The 15,798-nt window shown below is 39.3% G+C and overlaps 1 protein-coding gene across 1 annotated transcript in view; it reads left to right on the top strand.

Annotated features, from left to right (window-relative positions):
- The window catches only part of Mylk4 (myosin light chain kinase family member 4), a 103,373-nt gene that overhangs the window by 5,042 nt on the left and 82,533 nt on the right, over nucleotides 1-15,798 (top strand). The gene's annotated exons all lie outside the window — the stretch shown is intronic.

Here is a 15,798-nt window from a genome sequence, read left to right as displayed (position 1 = left end):
GCACTCGGGAACCTGGCATTCCAGGATTTTGGCTTTCAGGGTGCGAAACCAGAGATGCTGTCATCAGGCAGAATATTTGTAATAAAACTAAAACGAATTGGAAATGCAGAGGTGCCTAGGAAACTGGAGAAAGGATTTCGACATAAAAACGCAAGCAGCTACGCAGGTAGACAAAGTTCAACTCAGAAGGCTGCTCAAGGAATGCAATAAAAGTGATTCCCTCCCCTGTCCCCCTTAATTTTACTTTAGGGCCTGTTACCCAAAATACTTGCTTAAGAGTTATCTCTAGCTCATAGAATAGCAGTAAACTGGAAAAAGAAGCATTGTATCCCCATAACAAAATGATGGCAGGCAGCTCTTAAAGGTTTTTATACCAGACAGGAACAGGAAATGATTACCATAGACGTTTATATATATATAAACGTCTATATATATAGAAACGTATTCTCTGGGTGTAGTGTTGTGTACCTTTAATACCAATACTCAGGAGGCACTGACAGGTGATCTCTGAGTTCGAGGCCAGCATGATCTACATACTGAGTTCCAAGCCAGCCAGGGCTACATAATACAAAATGTCTTTTCACTTTTAAAAAACAAATTTAAAAAGTAAGTGTGGTAGTCTACATCTATGTATTACTGCTTATAATTTTATTATGCTTTTCTGAAAGTTAGCCCTTTGAAAAATGCAAAAGGGGCTGGAGAGAGGGCTCAGTATTTAAGAGCACTTCTGCTCTTGTAGAGGATCCTCTTTCAGTTGGCAGCACCCAAATGGTGATTCACAACTGTTCACTCCAATTCAATGGATCTGACTCCTTATTCTGGCCTCTGGGGGCCACTATACCTAGGTGGTGGACAGTCATACATGCAGGTAAAACATGTAAATATAAAAGTGATACATCTTTAAAAGATACATAAATACATATAGGTAGATTGAAAGGAGTGTGACTTGCTACGTTGCTAAAGCTGGAATTCTCAACCTTTCAAATACCTGGGGGGGGGGTACCAAAAATAGCAAACTTTTATTATAATTGATTATTGTTGATAATCAGAAATTAAAAGTGTTAAAATGAAGACTTTTATGAATCTTGTCAAAAATTGAGATTTTATTTACTTTACTACCCAACAGTATACCATTGTGAGTTACTATAGAAACTTTTTATTTACTGTTTTCCCATTGAAGGTTTAATTATCTTATGCTATAAGGTAAACTGACAATAGCCAATGTGAAGTGAATTACAGATTCTGTTACATACCTAAGGGTAGACCTCATCTGATCCTGTTCTGGCTCCCAAATAACTTACAGAAAGACCTATTAAGTTTAATAACAAGCTACAAGCCTAAGCTGGACAGGTCTGGGCTATTCGAACCCTCTAAGGCTGCTAATACCCCGACAAATGCCTTCTTACATGCCAATCTGGTCTCCCCTGGCTCATACTGGTCCATGTGTGGCCTCATGTCTGCTCTTTCATCTCCACCTCATGGCAAACATTGGTCTCTCCACATAGTATACCTTCTGTCTTCATGTGCCTCTCTTCCTTCCCTCTACCTGGCTGAGATGAGAAGTCCAGCCTTCCCATCTCCTCTGCTCAGCCATAGGCTGATCAGCTTTTTATTAACCAATCAGAGATAACTGGGGAGCATTCTTTTTTTTATTGGATACTTTTCTTTATATACATTTCAAATGTTATCCCCTTTCCAGGTTTCTCCCCCTTCCTGGAAGCCACCAATCCCATCCTCCCTCCCCCTGTTTCTATGAGGATGTTTCTCCACCCACCAACCCACCCACTCCCACCTCCCCGCCCTTGATTCCCCTATACTGGGGTATCTATCGAGCCTTCATAGGACCAAGAAGATGCTCCAACATGTAATAAGGACACATGCTCCACTATGTTCATGGCAGCCTTATTTATAATAGCCAGAAGGTGGAAAAAACCCAGATAGTCTTCAACGGAGGAATGGATACAGAAAACGTGGTACATTTACACGATGGAGTACTACTCAGCTATTAAAAACAGTGACTTCATGAAATTCTTAGGCAAATGGATGGAACTAGGAAATACCATCCTGAGTGAGGTAATCTAATCACAAAAGGACACACATGGTATGCACTCACTGATAAGTAGATAGAGCATTCTTTTTCAAAAAATATTTATTTTATGTGAGTACACTGTTGCTTTCTCCAGACACACCAGAAGAGGGCATCATATCCCATTACAGATGTCTGGGAGCCACCATGTGGTTGCTGGGAATTGAACTTAGGAGCTCTGGAAGAGCAGTCAGTGCTCTTAACTGCTGAGCTACCTCTCCAGCCCCTGGGAAGTATTCTTTATACCACATGGAAACAGGAGATGGCTCCATAATCAAGACAGTGCTAGCATCCATACTGTGACTGGACCTCTGGGCACAGAAATCAGATCTGAATATACAGTGCACATGACCAACCACTAACACCTAAGATGCAAGAGTATGAGATTCAAAGAGAAACAAATAATTGGCTTATATAGGAAGAAACAGGGTTTCAGGGACAAACGAAGGGGTCCAGTCTCTGGGTTCCCACCCCCTTTTAGTTCCTTCTTGTTGCTTTCATTGTCTTGTGATAGAGATTGAAGCCAGGGTCTCGTACATACTATGTGTTCTCCTCTATCTTCATCCTATTCCTTTTGCATATGCCATTTGTTCACACATATAAATAAGGGACTCCTCCCTATCAAGATACATAATTTACTCCCTAAGACAAGAATGGAGTTGAGCCCTTTGAATGGACTATGTGGTGAAAAGGAACTATGTTTAATTTCAAGTTATCTGGAACTGAGTGAGTCACAGTGTGACTCTGAGTAAAGCTACTTAACTTCTGACCCTGTTTCCAAATGTTGAGGAAGAACAATGACCTTGAAGTCCATTGTGAGAACAGAAGGAATAAAACTCGTATAATGTCCCTGCATTTCTTCTCAAACCTTAATTAGCTCTTTGAAGTTCAAGGTTTTCTCCACTAGGTGGTGATGGTACAAACATAAACCAGCGAGGACTTAAAAAACAAATCACTCTTTATTTTGTATTGGCTAGCCAAACTTAGTTTGTTTTTGAATCAGCATAAATACAAATACATGTAAAACTGTGTCATAAAATTACAAGAAACAAAATGTATTCAACCCAAAAGCCTAGAATTGATTTTGTCCTTTTAAGAGGCACTGATGGTCTCCAGCTGTCTTGGAGTGCTTCCTTTGAGCTGTGTAATCCTTCCCTCTCCTGCCTCAAGAGCCAGAGTGGAGACCGTGGGGTCCTTAGAGGCTGGAATTCTGATTCAGAAGTTCAGTGAGCATAACCAGAGTGATATGCTGCTGTTCATGGATACTATGCACGTCCTTGGGATGCTGAACCTCTGGGCATTATCTTACACCCTCATTTCAAGTCTAGTTAATTCTACATGGCAAGCATCTCAGCCATCTTCAGTCACCTTCATCAAAGCTACCCCTATGATCACCTGCTGCTATTGCTCCATGATTCCCCTGCCCTACCCAAAGCTCTTTTCTGCATTCTCTTGAGTCTATGGCACATTGCATATTACGTGTATCCCAACATATTACAAATATTTTCTTGGTACTGTAAATAGGACTTCCAAATGCTATTCCCTTACCTTTATTTGTATGAAAATGTGTGGATTTTAAGAGTTAATTTTTTCATACTTGTGACTTCCTAGTATTTTAAGTGCTTTTTTAGTGCCAGGGAAATGTTAGTGAACCCCTTCTTCCCTCTCCCAAAAAACAGACAGAAACCAATCCAATGCAAATCACAACAGGGCCTTTATTCAAGCTACCTCAGAGCCCTCAGCCCACTGCCGAAATGCAGGACAGTTTTGGTAGAGAGAGGCCCCCCGAATATCTACCCAGGTAAGGCTTTATAGAAAGCAACAAGTGGGAGGTGGGTGTTTCTAGCCTTGGAAGCATCTAATTGGAAAGCTACTATGGGCTTTAACATAATTGGCTGGTGCTGGGAATCAAACCATAAACAACTTTTGCTTCCCTCTGCATTGGTAGTCTTTGGCAGGGGGTGGGCTTATTGGGAATTAACATGGAACCACTGGGTTGTTGGAGGAGATTAACCTGGAGATGCTGGTCTGTTGGGGTAAACCTAGAAACTGGAGCTAGGCTTGGGTTTTGTTGGAAGGTAACTTGGAAACAAACATTAGGTACCGGCCTGTTAGTTTACCTGAGTTCAAGTTCTCTAAAATGGAGTTGAACTTAAAAGATTTGGTCTCTCACTTTTAGGTTGACACTGGGAATGCCAGCCCACTGCCTCATGCACACAAAAGCCAATGTCGTGCACCAGCTTGGTTGTGTGGTAAAACACAAAGGTCTTCTGTTAAAGATAGACACAGGAAGCATGTTCAAATGTACGCATACCATTTGTTGACCTAGGTGCAGTTTATAGGAAGAGGGGAGGAACTGCTTACTAACTGGATGATTAAGAAGGGGGACCGTTCAAAGTTCTTGTGCTCAGGTATAGAGAGTCATGCTTTATCCCAGGTTTCATGTTTTGCATATTCCTTTCAGTGAGAAGGATCTTGTTTTTATGTGAGTTTGTAGCAGCAGAGGGCATTAGTTAAGTGAGCAGGTTTCTTCCACACATGCTCAATTAGAGATAGCTCATGGTTTTTTGGGTTTTTTTGTTTGTTTGTGGTTTTTTTTTTTGCTGGTTTCTGGTAGGATCTAGAGGTAGGCTCTGCAAAACATCTTCAAAGAGCTTTGTGCTTATTTGCTTTATACTTAGTCTCTAGCCAATTTAATTTGTAGCACAGTAAAAAAAAAAAAAAAATTATCTGATCATTTTCCAGCTGGCACAGTTCTTCCAAATCTGGGGTTTTCCTGAGTAATAAGACACCTGTGTTGTGCAAATATGCAATGCCCCTTGTTCCCTAGGGTTGAGACTTGGATGGTGATTTAAGCAAATTTGCCAGAGGGTGAATCTCCAGGAAAAACCCAGTGGAACTCCCTGGTGATGAACACACAGAAGCAAGAGAGGGTGGCATGCCTTCATATGAGGAAAAGAGGGCATGGAGCACTATGCCTTGGCCCTGGACCTTACTGCTATCGCTGGGATCTCTGGAGTGTCGTCCCCCCCCAAACTTGTCTGCTAAACCCTTATTTGCCAGCCTGTGGCACTAGTGGGAGATGATAGAACCTTTATGAGATGAATCCTAGTAGGAAGTAGGTCATTGGAGAAGTTTCTATGAAAAGGGTATTGGAATCCTAGCAAACCCTTCCTGTTTCTTTCTTGCCTTCCTTCCTTCCTTCCTAGCTGCTATGAGTCTGCTTTCTCCCCTTCATTTTCCTACCCTGCTATTCGATTGCCTCACCACAGGCCCAAGACAAATGGGATCCATATAAGTTTTTGCCTCTTTAAAGTTGTCTCAAGCATTTAGTTCCAGCAATAGCATACTGACTAACACACTCACCTACAGGGGCTTGGGCCCCAGAATCCTGAGTAGCTGCAGGGATGGAATGGAGAAAGGGCAGACACACATACAGTGTGGCTGGGATATGGTGGAAGTTTCTTTGAACGCTATGTCTTGCAACCTGAAATCTCAGCATGTTTATTATATACATCCAGAGTGTGGTGGGTGTATGTGTGTGGCTTGGGATGTGGGGGTGGGGGAGGGGGTTTGTTAGCCTGGAAGAGGAAGCTAAAGTTACTAATCGTTGCACACACTGACCAATTGTTTTTAAACACTAATACTTGGACTCCTGAGGAGAACTTTACCACCTATGTTGAGCCTGGACCACATGGGGAACCACCTTTGCCAGTCTAGTATCCCATGAGTCCAAGGCTTTGGAGTCCTTGACGGGGTTGTGCCCATTGTCAACAATATACAGGATTTCATAATCAGGGCTTGCCCCTCTCCCTGCACACACTCTCCCTTTGTGTCTCCTTTATAATGAGGCTTTAATCTCTTAAGTATAGTTTTTCTTTTCAGTCAGTTCTGTGAAGAATTTCTGCATAACTATACATTTGCACTTTATCTGAAATGAAAGTAATTCCTAAGGACATCGTTTCAGTCTAAAATGGAAGGAGCCATTGTGTGGAGAATGTTGCTCTTAACCAGTAAAAGATGCACTAACTGAGCAGTGCAGTATCAGATCTGAATTGCAGAACACACAGCTGATAACAGGCTAGGAATTTTTGAGTTTTCCATTCTAATCCTAAATGTCATCAAATTATTGAAGAGAGCATGCATCTTTATCTTATGAACAACTGACAGCATTCTGTATTAGTCCTTGACTTGCAAACAACAAAGCTTTACCAAAGACACCTCCTTAACTTCATGATCTATTTTTTTGCCTCAACCAGCAGCCATTATGATGTTTAATGATCAGAAGCACTCAAGGTGGGCTTTTGTGTTCATGTCCAGCTCCCCACCCTTGCACAGCACGCTGCCTCACCCTAGAGTACCTTTCTAGCCTTCCACTAGGCTTGGAACCCTGGTTACCTTTCTGCATAGAGGTGCTATTGTTAGCCTCTCCCTGGCTCCAGGCCGTTTTGCTGCTCCTTGCCATATGCTTATTTGACCCTGACTGTCCCTCAGAGCAGTTACCTGGCAGTATCCCAACTGCCAGTTACTATGTCTGTTTCCACTACTCCTGCCAACCTCCACCAGAGGGTAAAGTTCTTCCCCTTGCCAGCTCAGCGCCAAGTACTGGGCCTCACATGCTGTGGGGTGTGCTGGAACAGAGTCAATGGGTAAAAGCTATTGGGCAGGTCTAAGGTTTGGAACATTCTGTTTCTTCTGGGGAAATCACCTGACTAGGGCTTTTAAAGTAGTAAAAGTCAGATGAAGACTTTCTTCTGATTTAGGTGTTTGGAGACGCCTTCCAAAAAGAAAAAGAAAAGAAAAAACACTTTCAGAGGTAAAAGTAAAACAGTCATCTGGGAAGAATGAAGAGCTAAAAGTAGAAAGAAAACACAGGTCCTTTTTGAGAGGAGTGGACACACCAAACATTCTTTTTTTCTTCTATACTGCATTGGGTTGGAAGTCCAATGGCAAGGAGGCTGGAGGAGAGACATGAGGAGAACTTTCAGGGAGCCACGTTTTCCCCAAGATCTGAAAGGCCCAAAGTACCCATGTTCCCCAGCTTCACTCTGGCCTCAGAGGCTGGTAGCTCAGAGAACACCTACCACACAGACTTTTGGGGTGCATGTGGGCATCCCCAACAAGACAGTACTGAGGTCTTCATCAGTGGCCTCACTGATGGGCTAGTCATGAACACAGTTGAGCCTCCAAGGAACTTCCAGAAAAATGCACGGAACACACTGGGTTCTGCTGTGTCCTTCCTGGGTTGAATAGTTAAGGAAAGGGGGAAAATTTAAGTGACATTCCTTTAAAAGTATTTGGAATTTATTTGGAGATCAGTAATCAGTGCTGCCAACGTTTAGTTATCCAGAAGAGAGTGGGGGGAAAACGAACCTGATCCCACATGAAAAACAATGAATTCAACATAGATCATCAGTCTCAAGAAATGGAGAAGTCTACACCGTGTCGCCACACCATGGCTTTGGGGAGAGGCTTTCTTGGAGAGGACATGAGTAGTGTTGACCTTGGAAATGTTAAAATTGATTTTGTCAAAATGTAAATGCATTCGTTGAAAAGACTTTTCTGGATAATGGGCATGGTGACTCATACCTGTAATCCCAGCAGTTGAGGGGCAGAGACTAAACAATCTCTGCAAATGTAAGGTCAGCCTGGACTACAAAATAAATAAATTAGTTATTAAATAAAAAAGACACCTTTAGTAAAATGAAACGATAATATACACATGAAGAAATCGGGAAAATAGATTTGTGTTATGAATATGGAAAGAGACCTCACTGTAATAGTAAAACAAAGTAACCCTATTATAAACGAGTTAAAAGTTTCAAGACAGAGTATATAAAATTAAATGCAAATTAAAACCACAGTGGATGTCACTCCATTCTAACCAGAATGGCAGAAACAAAAGTAATGATAACATTGAGTTTCAGCTAAGAGAATCCATAATAAATGTCAGACCGTTTCTACTTAGTGTTGAGCTAGAAGCACTAGGACCTGAGCAAGAGAGTAAGGAGTGAGTGAGGGTAAAAGCTGCGGATTGCACAGAAGAGTGACCCATCTTTATCTGAAGGTTGTGTACGCCAAAGAATTATGGATAGAAAAATTGCTTTCAGTGATAAGTTTCATGAGTTGTCTGCTTTCAATGTTCCACATTGTAAGTAGGCACAGGTAGAAAGAAGCTAGAGAGCTAAGCAGGAGACCGCAGCACAGATACGAAATACCTAAGAATAAATCTGATGGAAGATATGAAGAGACAATTTTCTTCCTTCAGAGACGGGAAGCTGCATAATCTCCCTGAGAGAAAGTGATCAGCAATGTGATAAATAGAGCGATCCATGTCTGCAGCTCCTAACACCCATTAGTGTAAGATGCAAACTACTGCCGGACTCAGTTACAGATTCAGTTCCATCCCAGACGGTAGGCTACAGGTGTGCGCATGCACATGCACGTGTGCACCTATATCTAACAAGCTGTTACTGCAAATGTTTTAAATGTGCTAAGAATGTCAAGATATCCTCAGTGGGTGAAGGAGCTTATCAAAAGGCACTCGACAAACAAACACACAGGTATTACCACAGAAAGAAGACTATCTTAAAAATTAGGGAAAAAAATAGACTTTTCTATAAGAGATGCTGAGAGAACATATGAAAATTCTGGATCTACTTTAGTTCATAAGAAATTTCTATATGGGAATTTCAAATTATGAAATATTTAGAAAATAAAATATCAAACACAATATAAATAAAATTATTTATAAATATTAAATAAAATATAATATATACAACATAATAAATATTTAAGACATTTGAAAATTCCTATAGTGATAAAAATAATAGAAAATTTGTCAAAGCATGAGATTAAAACCTTTACCTATGAGTTTAATGGAAGTAAAACATGCATATATATCCTACTTTGCATATATTCATATATAGGAGAACTTCAGCAATTTAGTTATTAGAGAAATACAATTTAAGAGTTTAAAATGCTGTATTATTACATGGTCACTAAATTAGCAAAAAGCATTAAAAGCAGAACAAACGAGCATCACTGAGGCTCTAGTGGGAATATATTGGTAGCTGTTTATATGCACTGTAGAATTCATAAGAGCCCCAAACCAAAAACACCCACATCAATCAATACTATAACAAGAACATAAACTGTTTAGTTATAGAATATTGGATAAGTACTTATGCAGTGCAATGTTGCATAAGTAAAACTAGCAGACACAAAAATAAAGTAAAGCAGAGATTGACCATTTGATTAAAAAAAGACACAAAAGAATGCAAACAGTATGGATACATTTACACACAAACCTTAGGCTGGCACAAAGTTATATGTTTACAGTACATGTGCGAGTGGTAAAACTATGATGAAAATCAAGGCAATTATCATCTAAAAACTCAGATTAGAACTTAGTTGGAGAGAAGGTAAAGGAATGAGGTTTAGGAGTGTTGTCAATATTCTAGTGGGTAGCCTGGTGGTGGCTTTATGAAAGATCATTATTCTTTTTAAGCTATATTTATAGTTGTTTTGAATTTTCTATGTGTAACAGCCCAGTGAAGGGGAAAATATTTTACAGGTGCACTGGGGAATAATTAAATTAAAACTGTCAGACATATCCTTCCTTTTAAATTTTTAAGCTGTTATCTTTTGGTGAGGGGGTTAATTTAGTAACATTGATAGCAATAACAGTACCAAAAATAACATAAAGGTTGCCATCTGTCAATCACTTTCACCTCATTCCCCACCCCTCATCTCTGTGAGGTAAACATTATTACTGTCATTTAACAGATAAGAAGAACCAAGGCTTAGGAGGACCACACAGCCACTCTGAATTTACACAATAAGGGAAACTTCAGATAACTCTCTGTAATGCCCATGAGTTCCCACTAGGCTAGCTGCTATATTGTGGCATCTATTGTTTTATTTAAATGGAGTTTCAATCAAGTTAAAAAGAAAATAAATGCTTATAGACCTGTGGATAACTTTAGAAAAGCATGGATCATATGTGTTGCAGCAATTTTGTCTGACATTTTTCTATTACTTTTCTCTACATATTATCATATATGTAATATTTATTTACAGCATATGTTTTAAACCATAAAAATTGGGAACATAGCTGGGCATAGTGGCACACACCTTTAATTCCACACTTAGGAAGCAGAGTTAGATGGATCTCTGTAAGTTTGAGGCCATCCTGGTCTACATAGTGAGTTCCAGGACAACCAGAGCTACATAGTAAGGCCTGTCTCAAATAAAAAAGTAAGCAAACAAATTTGGAACCTACTGCACATATTGCTCTAGAATCTTTCATTTTTTTCTCAATTTGATCATTACATTTATTCTTATATTGTTAAATAAGAGTAATAAAATAATATTTCTCATGGAGATGCTATCCTATTTAAGACACTCTTATACTTACATTTTATTTTAGTGTTTATTTGCAATGTGTTATTATCATTATTACTGGAAGTGTTAGAGACTGAACACAAGAGGTAAATATTCTTATCAGTGAACTACATCTTCATAGGCTAATTAATGTTTTGAACATAAAAATAATGCCATTATGATACCTTCAAGGATAATTTCAAAGGTTAAGAGCACTGTCTGCTTTTCCAGAGGCCCTGGGTTCAATTCACAGCAACTACATTGCAGCCACAACCATCTGCAATAGAATATGATGCCCTATTCTGATGTGCATGAAGACATTGTACTCATACACATAAATATATTAATATATATACTCATAGATATAACATAAATCTTTTTAAAAATGCATTGATGTGCTCCAAGGGTGTGCACAAGGTGCCTTTCATAATGGTTAACTGAGCATCATTTTCTAAAGCATGTGAGAGTAGCAACATCCGCCTCACCTCACTCAGCTTTCTTCACAGTGAACATTTGTTCTGGGTGGGAATTGTATTGGTAGTGCCTTTCATGCTCTTGTTGGCTACAAAGAGTCTTTTCAGAGCACTGACGACCTTGCAATCAAACTCTTCAATACTTTCAAACATATAGAATGAATACTAGCAACTTCCCCTGAACTATTCTGAGGTTGCCCAGTTTACATTCTATCTAAGAATCTTTTATCTTTCACAGTAAATAACACATCCCAGCAGTGGGTGAGATTTCCCCAGGTCTCCCCATCAGCCATTACCACACTCCCTAGTGCAGTGTTTTTCCTTGTGGAAAATTTCTCCCCTGAGCCTTGCTTACCCTCTGGCTCACCAGCTTTGGTGAGAGCGTGGCTTGAGGTTTGCACTTCTGTAATTTCATGCCTCGTCGCTATCATAAGCTGGCTCCTCAAATCCTCTTCCAATTTAGAAAGTAGAAGAGCATTTCTAAGCATGTCAGTATAAATATACTGTTCTTCTAGTTCCTAAATCTAGAAAATGATGATTCATGCCATAGAATGGGGGTTTCATAAGGGGACAGCAGGCTCCTAGATGCCCTCCACGTGCTTAGAGTGGATAGGTCTGAGCAATAGTGTGAACTGGACCTTGTAGCAAGCATCTTACTTTCTTCTTTCCTACTCGGGCTTAAAGAACCAACAAAGAAGATGCATATGGAAGCTGTAGAAAGGGGCAGAATCCTACAGTGTGGGGTGGAATTAAAATATGTATGAATTAGCACATAACATATGACACATTATTTTTATTTTCATTACAAGAATCAATGACACCTTAGTAGCAAGGAATATCCCTGTGCTCAGTTCTTGGTTTTTAAGGGGCATCTCTGTGTCCTGGTTTTGATTTTTAAATGTCTTCCTTATTTAAAAAAGAACAAGTGTTCCTTGAAGAAATGGAAAATTCCAGAAATAGAGTGAACATACAGAGGAAGTAAAGAGTAATCAGAAATAGTATTGGTATGTCAAAAGTACACAACTGCAAACAAGGATGCTCTCTTTGAACAGATAGGTAACAATTTGACAATTAAGCATCAAAATGAAAAAGTAAGGTTTTTTTTTGTTTTTTGTTTTTTTGTTTTTTGTTTTGGTTTGGTGTTACTTTATACCTTCACTTCAAAGGGGGACATGCAGATTCAGGAAGGAAGCACTGTGATTTAGAAGAATACCAGTTAGCAAATGTGGAAGAAATGGTAGGCTCAGAAACTCACTGTTACATCATCACATGGCAATCCATCCAACCAAGAATAGATACTAATTTTGGCAGTGAATTGCTGGAGCACAGGCTACTCACAGAGTCCCATAATTTATGTATCATTTGAAAGAGAAAAGGATAACCTTATATTAGAGAAATCTAGTGGTCACCACCATAATCAGATCATCAAATTTACCTTTACTAACTAACAATAGCACAGATTGGCATTGAGTACCACCTGTTGGGATACCCTGAGAAAAATATAATATTACTCTGGTTTTCTTGCCACAAATCTAACTTGCTTCCACATATGAAGACACAATTAGGCAATTCAAACTGTGATAATTTATGGAGCTATATTTGTCTGGAGTTTTCAAAAATAACAATTTCATGTAGAATAAAAGGAAAAAAGGATGGGGTGATTGCTTCCCAAGTAGAGAAAGGAGGATTAAAAGAAGACTTTACAACAAATGCACTATGGGATGATTGACTGGACCCCCTTATGTGAGAAATGTCTTCCTTCTGAGGAGACAGGCTCAGGCATGTAGAGATGAAGCCTCATGAAAACTGCAGCTTTCTGAAGGAAGACAGAAACAGTAAATATGGAAAACACTTTACCATTTAGTGATGATAGGAAAACTTATCACTGTTTTTACTGTACTTTTCTTTTTTGTTGTTGGTTTTTTTTTGTTTGTTTGTTTGTTTTTTGGGGTTTTTTGGTTTTTGGTTTTTGGTTTTTTTTTTTTTTTTTTTTTTGAGACAGGGTTTCTCTGTGTAGCCCTGGCTGTCCTGGAACTTCTCTGTAAACCAGGCTGGCCTCGAACTCAGAAATCCACCTGCCTCAGCCTCTCAAGTGCTGGGATTAAAGGCATGCGCCACCGCTGCCCGGCTACTGTACTTTTCTTGTAGGTTCTCTGCAAGTTTGAACTTCAAATGTTTTAAATTTATCTATTTTTACTGTTCTGAGGACCAAACCCAGGCCCTCATGCATCCTAGACAAATACTTTCCCACTGAGCTACATCCTTAGCCTCCTGGTTTGTTTGTAAAAGGTTAAGAAGCAAAGGAATACAACGAAATGTTGTAAAAGTCATATATGACATTGGGAACTCATTTGCCAATTTATTTATGATAAATATTACATAATTTACTTTGTTTCTAATGAAATATCATGTGCTATTTTCTAAATAACGTATCAACTCAGTGATAGGTATTTGTATCTAGCAATAAATAAAATGTCATACAATTAAAGGAACAGCACCCAACTACTATAAGAATAATTCACTAAGATGGTTTTTAGTATGTTTCAGATAAACTAATTTAAATGGTCCTATTAATATTTTATGTCATTTTTGTAGCAGTTCTTTTGTTTTCATGTTTTCAACAGTAAAAGAAATAGAAAATGGATTACATGCCTGAGAAATATGAGTTTATTTCTTTGTTTTTTTCCCTGTGGCATTGGAGATAAACCCAGGGCCTCATATATGCTGGCAAGAACGCTACCACCTAACCATGCCCAGCTGGCCTGGAAGTTTTAGACTGCTTGGTTTTTGTTACAAAATATTTAGCTACTTACTCACTGCCACTTGGAAATTGTAAAGGTCTAATATCAGATGGACTGTAAACAAGTCTGGACATTTTGTAACATCATTACCCTCTTGGCTGAGAGTATCCTATGTCCAAGGAGATGACAAGTGATAGAAGCTAACTCCATTCATGTAGCACACATTTTTTACTAATTAGAAAATCTCGTGTTACATGGCATTTGTACTAGAGGAAAAGGATGAGACTCTAACTTTCTCTCCCACCTAGCCTTTTCCTTTCTTTAGCCCCAGGTGACCCAGTATTGTGGCCTTCATTTATGTCTCCCTGGATCCCAGCCTTGGTCACTTGGAACAACCAGCTCCAAACTGCCCAGTAGTACTGTTCCCCTTCTTTAACAAGATTACTTTTTTATGCAACATATTAAAACTGAGTTTTCTTTTATTCCTAGTGAACTTAGTATAAAGTATACTTTGCCAATCATAAAATTCATTCATCTTAAGTATACAATTCAGTGGTATCATAAGGCATTTGGTGAGTTATGTAATCATTACCATTATGCACAATCCCCTGAGATACTCTTTACAGCTAATTTTTGACACCGCCCTGATTTTAATGTCTGTGGACTGGTCTTCTTTATATAGGATCCCATAGTATGTGGCCTTTGTTTTAATCCATTCATGTAATAGGAAGTATCATATTTCATTTCTGACTTAGTATTCCATTTACATGGACATACCACTTTGTATGCCCATCTCACAAAACAACTACTGGACATTTGGGTTGCTTCTAATTGTGGCAGTTGTGGGCACTGCACCTCCCAAAACTTATGTAAAAGGGTTGCATGTTCTTGTGTTTTCATTTTTCTTCCCTGTGTACCCAGAAGTACTAGATTTATGGGAAGTAACTTAAGCTGACAAACATTCCACTTTCAAAAGCATTGATGTAATTTTCCTTCCTGTCCCCTGTCTGATGGGAGCACCACTCCCTCCTATCCTAGTCATGTTTGCTTTTCCTCTGTCTCTTTATGGTTAACATTCTTCTAGAGGGTGCAAAGGTTGTGGTTTGAGTTTGCATCTCCCTGATGGCTCATATTCTGTCTGCTTGCCTATTCAGATCCTTTGTCTGCTTTTAAAATTGGGGTGTATGTCATCCTATTAGTGAGCTGTCACAATCTGTTGTATGTTCTGAATACAAGCCCTTTATCACATCTGGGCTATCGAAGCATCTTCTCCAGGCTCAAGCTGGTCTTTTAATTTTTCTAATGCTGTCTTTTGAAGAGCAGACTCTGAATTTTGATGGAGTACAATTTATCAATTTCTGCTTTTAGGGTCATACTGTCTGGTGCTTTATGAAAGGTAAAAGATGTAATTGTTAGGGAGGCAGTTGGAATATGGCAGCCTTTCAGCTGCATGTTGATATCCATGACTATTGTTCCACTTTTGTGTGTAGAAGCCTGTTGTTCTGGAGAAATTCAGAAAGCTGTGTATAAACAGAAATAATCAACATTTTCAGGCCTGCTCTGAATGTCCAGCAAAAGGTGATCTGTCAATGATGCCTGCTTATGTGTCTCCTTAGATTGCAGTCTCTTCCTTGAGTAATGGAAATGTTGCCCAAAATGTTAAGGAGTTCTATTCTTATTCTTGACAACATCATGCATGTATACAATTAAATGCATCCAGCCCAATTTCCTCCCTTCGACTTCCCCATACTCCTCCAACATGTCACCCTCCCAACTATGTTTCCTCCTAAAAAGAATGGTTTTTCATTCCCCAGAAGCTAGCAACTGCTAGAGAGGGGTGAGGCATGGCAAACACTCTTCCAGCTGGTTTGATCTTGTGCAGGTCTTGTGTAGGTAACCACAGGGTTCAGAAGTGTGAAGCACATCACAGCCCTCCTTCATATGCTCTAGCTCTTACATTGCCTCTGCTTCAGAGATGCTTCCTTAACCTTGGTAGTGGGAGAGTGTTGAAAGGCGGTGGAGTGCATAAAGACATCCTTTTTAACAATTAGCATTCAGTTTTACAAAGATTTCTTAGCTCTGTGAAAGACTGTTTTCCATATATATATATATA

This window comes from Mastomys coucha, unplaced genomic scaffold (assembly GCF_008632895.1).
Source record: "Mastomys coucha isolate ucsf_1 unplaced genomic scaffold, UCSF_Mcou_1 pScaffold7, whole genome shotgun sequence".
NCBI lineage: Eukaryota > Metazoa > Chordata > Mammalia > Rodentia > Muridae > Mastomys > Mastomys coucha.
This window is presented reverse-complemented; position numbering and strand designations above follow the sequence as displayed.